Source organism: Leptodactylus fuscus, chromosome 4 (genome assembly GCF_031893055.1).
Source record: "Leptodactylus fuscus isolate aLepFus1 chromosome 4, aLepFus1.hap2, whole genome shotgun sequence".
NCBI lineage: Eukaryota > Metazoa > Chordata > Amphibia > Anura > Leptodactylidae > Leptodactylus > Leptodactylus fuscus.
The window spans coordinates 40741638-40751843 of NC_134268.1; the positions used below are offsets into that span (position 1 = coordinate 40741638).

Consider the following 10206-nt stretch of genomic DNA (forward strand, 5'->3'; position numbering starts at 1 on the left):
CAGGCCTCTCACTTACTCCTCTTCTACTTTGCAGCCTGGCTGCCGGCAGCTCTTTGCACTACTCCACGCTTGGCCATTTTCTTCACTTTTTGCATTCTCTTAAGGGACCTTCATATTTCAGCAGGAGCAGTGCAAGGGCTGTGGGCGGCCCTTATACCCACAGGTGTGGTTCAGCAACCAGTCACAGGCCGCAGCCGCCCTCTTTCAAAAGGGCTGGGCGCAGGGTCTGCGCAGGGCTAAGAAACCATCCCGGGGGTGAAAGAAAGAGCAAGCTGGGCCGGAGCCCGTTGTCCAGGAGTCGGCTAAGGAAGAAGGTGAGATGGTTGCCCGTGCCTGGAAGCGAAGCTGCTTTTCAGTCGGCTTCTCTTTTCCTAGGGCGCGTTGCCCTCAAAGATGTTCAGCCTGTGTTGCCCTGTAAATTGGTCTGCAGGTTACTAGCTATGGCCTCCAGCCCGGCGGGAGGCCCAGATGCTATGGAAATGAAGCCTGCTATTATTAAAAGTAAAAAGTCACAACGCTAGTGGCCACCACGCCCGCTGCGGCTGCAGCTGCTAAGAGTGATAGCGGTACGAATGAGAATACTAGGATTTTGCAAGGACTAAAGAGCGCAAGAGAGAAAGCGAATGTAAAAGAAGCAAGTGTGCAGTGTAAAAAGTGAATGTAAAAATGGCATAGAGGAGAGTGAACCCCTGCTGGTGGAAGTGAGGAAAAGCAAAAGCCTACAGCACCTGGTATTCCCAGGCGGTCTCCCATCCAAGTACTAACCAGGCCCGACCCTGTTTAGCTTCCGAAATCAGACAAGATCGGGCGAGTTCAGGGTGGTGTGGCCGTAAGCAGAGACAGGCCTCTCACTTACTCCTCTTCTACTTTGCAGCCTGGCTGCCGGCAGCTCTTTGCACTACTCCACGCTAGGCCTTTTTCTTCACTTTTTGCCTTCTCTTAAGGGAACTTCATATTCCAGCAGGAGCAGTGCAAGGGCTAAGAAACCATCCCGGGGGTGAAAGAAAGAGCAAGCTGGGCCGGAGCCCGTTGTCCAGGAGTCGGCTAAGGAAGAAGGTGAGATGGTTGTCCGTACCTGGAAGCGAAGCTGCTTTTCAGTCGGCTTCTCTTTTCCTAGGGCGCGTTGCCTGCAAAGATGTTCAGCCTGTGTTGCCCTGTAAATTGGTCTGCAGGTTACTAGCTATGGCCTCCAGCCCGGCGGGAGGCCCAGATGCTATGGAAATGAAGCCTGCTATTATTAAAAGTAAAAAGCCACAACGCTGGTGGCCACCACGCCCGCTGCAGCTGCTAAGAGTGATAGCGGTACTGTAATTTCCCGGTACTGCTAGTGCAATTCCCTCTAATAATCCTTGCAGACCGAGATAGCATGGACATTTTCATATAAGGTAAATATTTTCCTCCCCCTTCATTCCTTCTATATATTTCTATTCTTCCAGAGCCAGCACACAGGGGTCTATTAATGCGCCATCTTGTGGATGTTTTTGTGAACTACACCTGCCTATACTTTGTCATTGTAATTTGAGCTGGCACTGTAAAGGGAGTGTCCATTATAATTAGATGACCTCCAGGACCACTCAAGGGAGCTTGGCTGGCCTGGAGGCGGAGCTGAGTGACCGCCCACTCTAGAGAGGGGGTTGGGAACTTTTTGGTCTTTTGTCTTCGGTGTTGAGCTGAGCACATGGGAAGCTGTAAAAATGGCAGCTAAGTCTCCGGGAAATTGTAACAGAGACGTCTTTTCCTCTGTACCCAAGCTTCTTCTCAGAGAATACTTTCTTCTGAATCTCCAAGCAGAGATGCCTTTTCCTCTGCCTCCAAGATGTTCCTCAGGGAGTGTTTTCCCCTGAAGCTCCACGTCTCTACGAGTAGGCCGTCTGGTATCCATACATCTGGGAACTCCACACGTATTTCTTTATTCAAGTAAGTCTTTGGGACAAATATATATTTAAGGAGCCCATAGCTAATCTGACGGAAATTGAGGGTCCCCTGCCGTCGATAACTTGTATCGCCTCTTCTATATACTTGTACCCAGCTTTGTTGAGGACTAACCCCCTGGATACAGGCCATCCCTACAAATATATACAAGTTTAACTTCCCAAGCTACTACGAGTTAACCAAGTCCAAGGTATTCTTGCTCAAAGCTCCATCACCTGATTAAGTGGACATTGTCTATAAAGATCGCTGTATTGTATGTGAAGAATCACTCCGTCATCTGTATATTTGTATCAACTTGTCCTGCTAGTAAAAAGAGCAACAATTACCCCCGAAGCCTGGTTGTCTGTTGTCACTGTCAGATATCAGAGCAGGGGTGGGTAGTCGGGGACATCAAAAAGGAGATTTGGTGCACTTTCGGGACCCAGGGACCCCCCTGAAAGCCGGCCACATCGGATATATTACCGTGATACCAGCCCTGGCCTTCCCGAGCGTTGCAAACCCTTTAACTTTTTGTGGCGTCACGAACAGGATAAAGGGTTTGCAACACTCAGGAGGGCCAGGGCTGGTATCGCTGGTGATTATATCCGATGTGGCCGGCTTTCAAGGGGGAGTCCCTGGGTCCCAAATGTGCACCAGCTCTCCCTTTTGATGTCCCCGACTACCCTCCCCTGCGTGATATCTGACAATGACAACAGACAACCAGGCTTCGGGGGTAATCGTTGCTTTTCTTTTTACTAGCAGGACAAAGTAATACAAATGTACATATGGAGGACTTCTTCACATACAATACAGCGATCTTTGTAGGTTGTGTCCAATTAGCAGAGGATGGGGCAGAATGCTTTGGATAGTAGTTGCTTGGCAGTTAACTTGTATATACTTGTAAAGATGGCCTGTATCCAGGGGGTTAGTCCTCAACAAACTGGGTACACGTATATAGAAGAGGAGATACAATTCGGCAGCGGGAGACCCTTATTTTCCGCCAGACTAGCTATGGGTTTCTTAACTATAGATTTGTCCCAAGGACTTACTTGGATAGAGATATACGTGTGAGGTCCCAGATGTACGGATAAGACAAGTCCATCAACTTCAGCACTTGTAAGATTAGAGCTTCAGAGGAAAACACTCTCTGAGAAGGGCCTTGAGGACAGAGGAGAAGGCATCTCTGCTTGGTGTACCCTGACAGTGGGCAGCCATCATTCTTGCTCCATGTGCTCAGTCTGCTAGCTGTGTATCCTCTCTTAGCCTTGTAGCCCCACACAAAAGACATCAGCCAAAAACGTCCCCAGCCCCCTCTAGAGAGGGTGGTCACTCAACTCTCCCTCCAGGCCAGTCAAGGGAGCCTGATTGGTCCTGGAGGTCAGCTAATCATAATGGACACTCCCTTTACAGTAACAACTCAAATTACAATGGCAAAGTATAGGCAGGTGCAGTTCACAAAAACATCCACAAGATGGCGCATTAATAGACCCCCTGTGTGCTGGCTCTGGAAGAATAGAAATATATAGAAGGAATGAAGGGGGAGGAAAATATTTACCTTATACAAAAATGTCCATGCTATCTCAGTCTGCAAGGATGAGTAGAGCGAATTGGACTAGCAGTACCGAGACATTACAGTACGAATGAGAATACTAGGATTTTGCAAGGACTAAAGAGTGCAAGAGAGAAAGCGAATGTAAAAGAAGCAAGTGTGCAGTGTAAAAAGTGAATGTAAAAATGGCATAGAGGAGAGTGACCCCCTGCTGGTGGAAGTGAGGAAAAGCAAAAGCCTACAGCACCTGGTATTCCCAGGCGGTCTCCCATCCAAGTACTAACCAGGCCTGACCCTGCTTAGCTTCCAAGATCAGACGAGATCGGACGTGTTCAGGGTGGTGTGGCCATAGGCAGAAAAAAGCCTCTCACTTACTCCTCTTCTACTTTGCAGCCTGGCTGCCGGCAGCTCTTTGCACTACTCCACGCTAGGCCTTTTTCTTCACTTTTTGCCTTCTCTTAAGGGAACTTCATATTCCAGCAGGAGCAGTGCAAGGGCTGGGGGCGGCCCTTATACCCACAGGTGTGGTTCAGCAACCAGTCACAGGCCGCAGCCGCCCTCTTTCAAAAGGGCTGGGCGCAGGTCTGCGCAGGGTTAAGAAACCATCCCGGGGGTGAAAGAAAGAGCAAGCTGGGCCAGAGCCCGTTGTCCAGGAGTCGGCTAAGGAAGAAGGTGAGATGGTTGCCCGTGCCTGGAAGCGAAGCTGCTTTTCAGTCGGCTTCTCTTTTCCTAGGGCGTGTTGCCTGCAAAGATGTTCAGCCTGTGTTGCCCTGTAAATTGGTCTGCAGGTTACTAGCTATGGCCTCCAGCCCGGCGGGAGGCCCAGATGCTATGGAAATGAAGCCTGCTATTATTAAAAGTAAAAAGCCACAACGCTGGTGGCCACCACGCCCGCTGCGGCTGCAGCTGCTAAGAGTGATAGCGGTACGAATGAGAATACTAGGATTTTGCAAGGACTTAAGAGTGCAAGAGAGAAAGCGAATGTAAAAGAAGCAAGTGTGCAGTGTAAAAAGTGAATGTAAAAATGGCATAGAGGAGAGTGACCCCCTGCTGGTGGAAGTGAGGAAAAGCAAAAGCCTACAGCACCTGGTATTCCCAGGCGGTCTCCCATTCAAGTACTAACCAGACCCGACCCTGCTTAGCTTCCGAGATCAGACAAGATCGGGCGTGTTCAAGGTGGTGTGGCTGTAGGCAGAGATGGGCCTCTCACTTACTCCTCTTCTACTTTGCAGCCTGGCTGCCGGCAGCTCTTTGCACTACTCCACGCTAGGCCTTTTTCTTCACTTTTTGCCTTCTCTTAAGGGAACTTCATATTCCAGCAGGAGCAGTGCAAGGGCTGGGGGCGGCCCTTATACCCACAGGTGTGGTTCAGCAACCAGTCACAGGCCGCAGCCGCCCTCTTTCAAAATGGCTGGGCGCAGGGTCTGCGCAGGGCTAAGAAACCATCCCGGGGGTGAAAGAAAGAGCAAGCTGGGCCGGAGCCCGTTGTCCAGGAGTCGGCTAAGGAAGAAGGTGAGATGGTTGCCCGTGCCTGGAAGCGAAGCTGCTTTTCATTCGGCTTCTCTTTTCCTAGGGCGCGTTGCCTGCAAAGATGTTCAGCCTGTGTTGCCCTGTAAATTGGTCTGCAGGTTACTAGCTATGGCCTCCAGCCCGGCGGGAGGCCCAGATGCTATGGAAATGAAGCCTGCTATTATTAAAAGTAAAAAGCCACAACGCTGGTGGCCACCACGCCCGCTGCGGCTGCAGCTGCTAAGAGTGATAGCGGTACGAATGAGAATACGAGGATTTTGCAAGGACTAAAGAGTGCAAGAGAGAAAGCGAATGTAAAAGAAGCAAGTGTGCAGTGTAAAAAGTGAATGTAAAAATGGCATAGAGGAGAGTGACCCCCTGCTGGTGGAAGTGAGGAAAAGCAAAAGCCTACAGCACATGGTATTCCCAGGCGGTCTCCCATCCAAGTACTAACCAGGCCCGACCCTGCTTAGCTTCCAAGATCAGACGAGATCGGGCGTGTTCAGGGTGGTGTGGCCGTAGGCGGAGACAGGCCTCTCATTTACTCCTCTTCTACTTTGCAGCCTGGCTGCCGGCAGCTCTTTGCACTACTCCACGCTAGGCCTTTTTCTTCACTTTTTGCCTTCTCTTAAGGGAACTTCATATTCCAGCAGGAGCAGTGCAAGGGCTGTGGGCGGCCCTTATACCCACAGGTGTGGTTCAGCAACCAGTCACAGGCCGCAGCCGCCCTCTTTCAAAAGGGCTGGGCGCAGGGTCTGCGTAGGGCTAAGAAACCATCCCGGGGGTGAAAGAAAGAGTAAGCTGGGCCGGAGCCCGTTGTCCAGAAGTCGGCTAAGGAAGAAGGTGAGATGGTTGCCCATGCCTGGAAGCGAAGCTGCTTTTCAGTCGGCTTCTCTTTTCCTAGGGCGCGTTGCCTGCAAAGATGTTCAGCCTGTGTTGCCCTGTAAATTGGTCTGCAGGTTACTAGCTATGGCCTCCAGCCTGGCGGGAGGCCCAGATGCTATGGAAATGAAGCCTGCTATTATTAAAAGTAAAAAGCCACAACGCTGGTGGCCACCACGCCCGCTGCGGCTGCAGCTGCTAAGAGTGATAGCGGTACGAATGAGAATACTAGGATTTTGCAAGGACTAAAGAGTGCAAGAGAGAAAGCGAATGTAAAAGAAGCAAGTGTGCAGTGTAAAAAGTGAATGTAAAAATGGCATAGAGGAGAGTGACCCCCTGCTGGTGGAAGTGAGGAAAAGCAAAAGCCTACAGCACCTGGCATTCCGAGGTGGTCTCCCATCCAAGTACTAACCAGGCACGACCCTGCGTAGCTTCCAAGATCAGGCGTGTTCAGGGTGGTGTGGCCGTAGGCAGAGACAGGCCTCTCACTTACTCCTCTTCTACTTTGCAGCCTGGCTGCCGGCAGCTCTTTGCACTACTCCACGCTAGGCCTTTTTCTTCACTTTTTGCCTTCTCTTAAGGGAACTTCATATTCCAGCAGGAGCAGTGCAAGGGCTGTGGGCGGCCCTTATACCCACAGGTGTGGTTCAGCAACCAGTCACAGGCCGCAGCCGCCCTCTTTCAAAAGGGCTGGGCGCAGGGTCTGCGCAGGGCTAAGAAACCATCCCGGGGGTGAAAGAAAGAGCAAGCTGGGCCGGAGCCCGTTGTCCAGGAGTCGGCTAAGGAAGAAGGTGAGATGGTTGCCCGTGCCTGGAAGCGAAGCTGCTTTTCAGTCGGCTTCTCTTTTCCTAGGGCGCGTTGCCTGCAAAGATGTTCAGCCTGTGTTGCCCTGTAAATTGGTCTGCAGGTTACTAGCTATGGCCTCCAGCCCGGCGGGAGGCCCAGATGCTATGGAAATGAAGCCTGCTATTATTAAAAGTAAAAAGCCACAACGCTGGTGGCCACCACGCCCGCTGAGGCTGCAGCTGCTAAGAGTGATAGCGGTACGAATGAGAATACTAGGATTGTGCAAGGACTAAAGAGTGCAAGAGAGAAAGCGAATGTAAAAGAAGCAAGTGTGCAGTGTAAAAAGTGAATGTAAAAATGGCATAGAGGAGAGTGACCCCCTGCTGGTGGAAGTGAGGAAAAGCAAAAGCCTACAGCACCTGGTATTCCCAGGCGGTCTCTCATTCAAGTACTAACCAGACCCGACCCTGCTTAGCTTCCGAGATCAGACAAGATCGGGCGTGTTCAAGGTGGTGTGGCTGTAGGCAGAGACGGGCCTCTCACTTACTCCTCTTCTACTTTGCAGCCTGGCTGCCGGCAGCTCTTTACACTACTCCACGCTAGGCCTTTTTCTTCACTTTTTGCCTTCTCTTAAGGGAACTTCATATTCCAGCAGGAGCAGTGCAAGGGCTGGGGGCGGCCCTTATACCCACAGGTGTGGTTCAGCAACTAGTCACAGGCCGCAGCCGCCCTCTTTCAAAAGGGCTGGGCGCAGGGTCTGCGCAGGGCTAAGAAACCATCCCGGGGGTGAAAGAAAGAGCAAGCTGGGCCGGAGCCCGTTGTCCAGGAGTCGGCTAAGGAAGAAGGTGAGATGGTTGCCCGTGCCTGGAAGCGAAGCTGCTTTTCAGTCGGCTTCTCTTTTCCTAGGGCGCGTTGCCTGCAAAGATGTTCAGCCTGTGTTGCCCTGTAAATTGGTCTGCAGGTTACTAGCTATGGCCTCCAGCCCGGCGGGAGGCCCAGATGCTATGGAAATGAAGCCTGCTATTATTAAAAGTAAAAAGCCACAACGCTGGTGGCCACCACGCCCGCTGCGGCTGCAGCTGCTAAGAGTGAGAGCGGTACGAATGAGAATACGAGGATTTTGCAAGGACTAAAGAGTGCAAGAGAGAAAGCGAATGTAAAAGAAGCAAGTGTGCAGTGTAAAAAGTGAATGTAAAAATAGCATAGAGGAGAGTGACCCCCTGCTGGTGGAAGTGAGGAAAAGCAAAAGCCTACAGCACCTGGTATTCCCAGGCGGTCTCCCATCCAAGTACTAACCTGGCCCGACCCTGCTTAGCTTCCAAGATCAGACGAGATCGGGCGTGTTCAGGGTGGTGTGGCCGTAGGCGGAGACAGGCCTCTCACTTACTCCTCTTCTACTTTGCAGCCTGGCTGCCGGCAGCTCTTTGCACTACTCCACGCTAGGCCTTTTTCTTCACTTTTTGCCTTCTCTTAAGGGAACTTCATATTCCAGCAGGAGCAGTGCAAGGGCTGTGGGCGGCCCTTATACCCACAGGTGTGGTTCAGCAACCAGTCACAGGCCGCAGCCGCCCTCTTTCAAAAGGGCTGGGCGCAGGGTCTGCGCAGGGCTAAGAAACCATCCCGGGGGTGAAAGAAAGAGCAAGCTGGGCCGGAGCCCGTTGTCCAGAAGTCGGCTAAGGAAGAAGGTGAGATGGTTGCCCATGCCTGGAAGCGAAGCTGCTATTCAGTCGGCTTCTCTTTTCCTAGGGCGCGTTGCCTGCAAAGATGTTCAGCCTGTGTTGCCCTGTAAATTGGTCTGCAGGTTACTAGCTATGGCCTCCAGCCCGGCGGGAGGCCCAGATGCTATGGAAATGAAGCCTGCTATTATTAAAAGAAAAAAGCCACAATGCTGGTGGCCACCACGCCCGCTGCGGCTGCAGCTGCTAAGAGTGATAGCGGTACGAATGAGAATACTAGGATTTTGCAAGGACTAAAGAGTGCAAGAGAGAAAGCGAATGTAAAAGAAGCAAGTGTGCAGTGTAAAAAGTGAATGTAAAAATGGCATAGAGGAGAGTGACCCCCTGCTGGTGGAAGTGAGGAAAAGCAAAAGCCTACAGCACCTGGCATTCCGAGGTGGTCTCCCATCCAAGAACTAACCAGGCACGACCCTGCGTAGCTTCCAAGATCAGGCGTGTTCAGGGTGGTGTGGCCGTAGGCAGAGACAGGCCTCTCACTTACTCCTCTTCTACTTTGCAGCCTGGCTGCCGGCAGCTCTTTGCACTACTCCACGCTAGGCCTTTTTCTTCACTTTTTGCCTTCTCTTAAGGGAAGTTCATATTCCAGCAGGAGCAGTGCAAGGGCTGTGGGCGGCCCTTATACCCACAGGTGTGGTTCAGCAACCAGTCACAGGCCGCAGCCGCCCTCTTTCAAAAGGGCTGGGCGCAGGGTCTGCGCAGGGCTAAGAAACCATCCCGGGGGTGAAAGAAAGAGCAAGCTGGGCCGGAGCCCGTTGTTCAGGAGTCGGCTAAGGAAGAAGGTGAGATGGTTGCCCGTGCCTGGAAGCGAAGCTGCTTTTCAGTCGGCTTCTCTTTTCCTAGGGCGCGTTGCCTGCAAAGATGTTCAGCCTGTGTTGCCCTGTAAATTGGTCTGCAGGTTACTAGCTATGGCCTCCAGCCCGGCGGGGGGCCCAGATGCTATGGAAATGAAGCCTGCTATTATTAAAAGTAAAAAGCCACAACGCTGGTGGCCACCACGCCCGCTGAGGCTGCAGCTGCTAAGAGTGATAGCGGTACGAATGAGAATACGAGGATTTTGCAAGGACTAAAGAGTGCAAGAGAGAAAGCGAATGTAAAAGAAGCAAGTGTGCAGTGTAAAAAGTGAATGTAAAAATGGCATAGAGGAGAGTGACCCCCTGCTGGTAGAAGTGAGGAAAAGCAAAAGCCTACAGCACCTGGTATTCCCAGGCGGTCTCCCATCCAAGTACTAACCAGGCCCGACCCTGCTTAGCTTCCAAGATCAGACGAGATCGGGCGTGTTCAGGGTGGTGTGGCCGTAGGCGGAGACAAGACTCTCACTTACTCCTCTTCTACTTTGCAGCCTGGCTGCCGGCAGCTCTTTGCACTACTCCACGCTAGGCCTTTTTCTTCACTTTTTGCCTTCTCTTAAGGGAACTTCATATTCCAGCAGGAGCAGTGCAAGGGCTGTGGGCGGCCCTTATACCCACAGGTGTGGTTCAGCAACCAGTCACAGGCCGCAGCCGCCCTCTTTCAAAAGGGCTGGGCGCAGGGTCTGCGCAGGGCTAAGAAACCATCCCGGGGGTGAAAGAAAGAGCAAGCTGGGCCGGAGCCCGTTGTCCAGAAGTCGGCTAAGGAAGAAGGTGAGATGGTTGCCCATGCCTGGAAGCGAAGCTGCTTTTCAGTCGGCTTCTCTTTTCCTAGGGCGCGTTGCCTGCAAAGATGTTCAGCCTGTGTTGCCCTGTAAATTGGTCTGCAGGTTACTAGCTATGGCCTCCAGCCCAGCGGGGGGCCCAGATGCTATGGAAATGAAGCCTGCTATTATTAAAAGTAAAAAGCCACAACGCTGGTGGCCAC

The 10206-nt window shown here is 51.9% G+C and overlaps 7 non-coding genes and 1 pseudogene across 7 annotated transcripts; all 8 read right to left on the bottom strand.

The window, feature by feature from the left end:
- Positions 1-716: 716 nt before the first annotated feature.
- LOC142202140 (5S ribosomal RNA) lies at positions 717-835 on the bottom strand. The gene has a single exon (XR_012716015.1). It is a non-coding gene; the product is annotated as a 5S ribosomal RNA (ribosomal RNA).
- A 2860-nt stretch (positions 836-3695) lies between these two features.
- On the bottom strand, positions 3696-3814 carry LOC142202139 (5S ribosomal RNA). The gene has a single exon (XR_012716014.1). It is a non-coding gene; the product is annotated as a 5S ribosomal RNA (ribosomal RNA).
- A 720-nt stretch (positions 3815-4534) lies between these two features.
- LOC142202119 (5S ribosomal RNA) lies at positions 4535-4653 on the bottom strand. The gene has a single exon (XR_012715995.1). It is a non-coding gene; the product is annotated as a 5S ribosomal RNA (ribosomal RNA).
- Positions 4654-5374: 721 nt separating this feature from the next.
- Positions 5375-5493, bottom strand: LOC142202049 (5S ribosomal RNA). Its single transcript, XR_012715927.1, has one exon. It is a non-coding gene; the product is annotated as a 5S ribosomal RNA (ribosomal RNA).
- A 721-nt stretch (positions 5494-6214) lies between these two features.
- On the bottom strand, positions 6215-6323 carry LOC142201616 (5S ribosomal RNA; annotated as a pseudogene).
- Positions 6324-7044: 721 nt separating this feature from the next.
- Positions 7045-7163, bottom strand: LOC142202196 (5S ribosomal RNA). Its single transcript, XR_012716066.1, has one exon. It is a non-coding gene; the product is annotated as a 5S ribosomal RNA (ribosomal RNA).
- Positions 7164-7884: 721 nt separating this feature from the next.
- LOC142201777 (5S ribosomal RNA) lies at positions 7885-8003 on the bottom strand. The gene has a single exon (XR_012715668.1). It is a non-coding gene; the product is annotated as a 5S ribosomal RNA (ribosomal RNA).
- A 1551-nt stretch (positions 8004-9554) lies between these two features.
- LOC142201813 (5S ribosomal RNA) lies at positions 9555-9673 on the bottom strand. Its single transcript, XR_012715702.1, has one exon. It is a non-coding gene; the product is annotated as a 5S ribosomal RNA (ribosomal RNA).
- Positions 9674-10206: the final 533 nt, after the last annotated feature.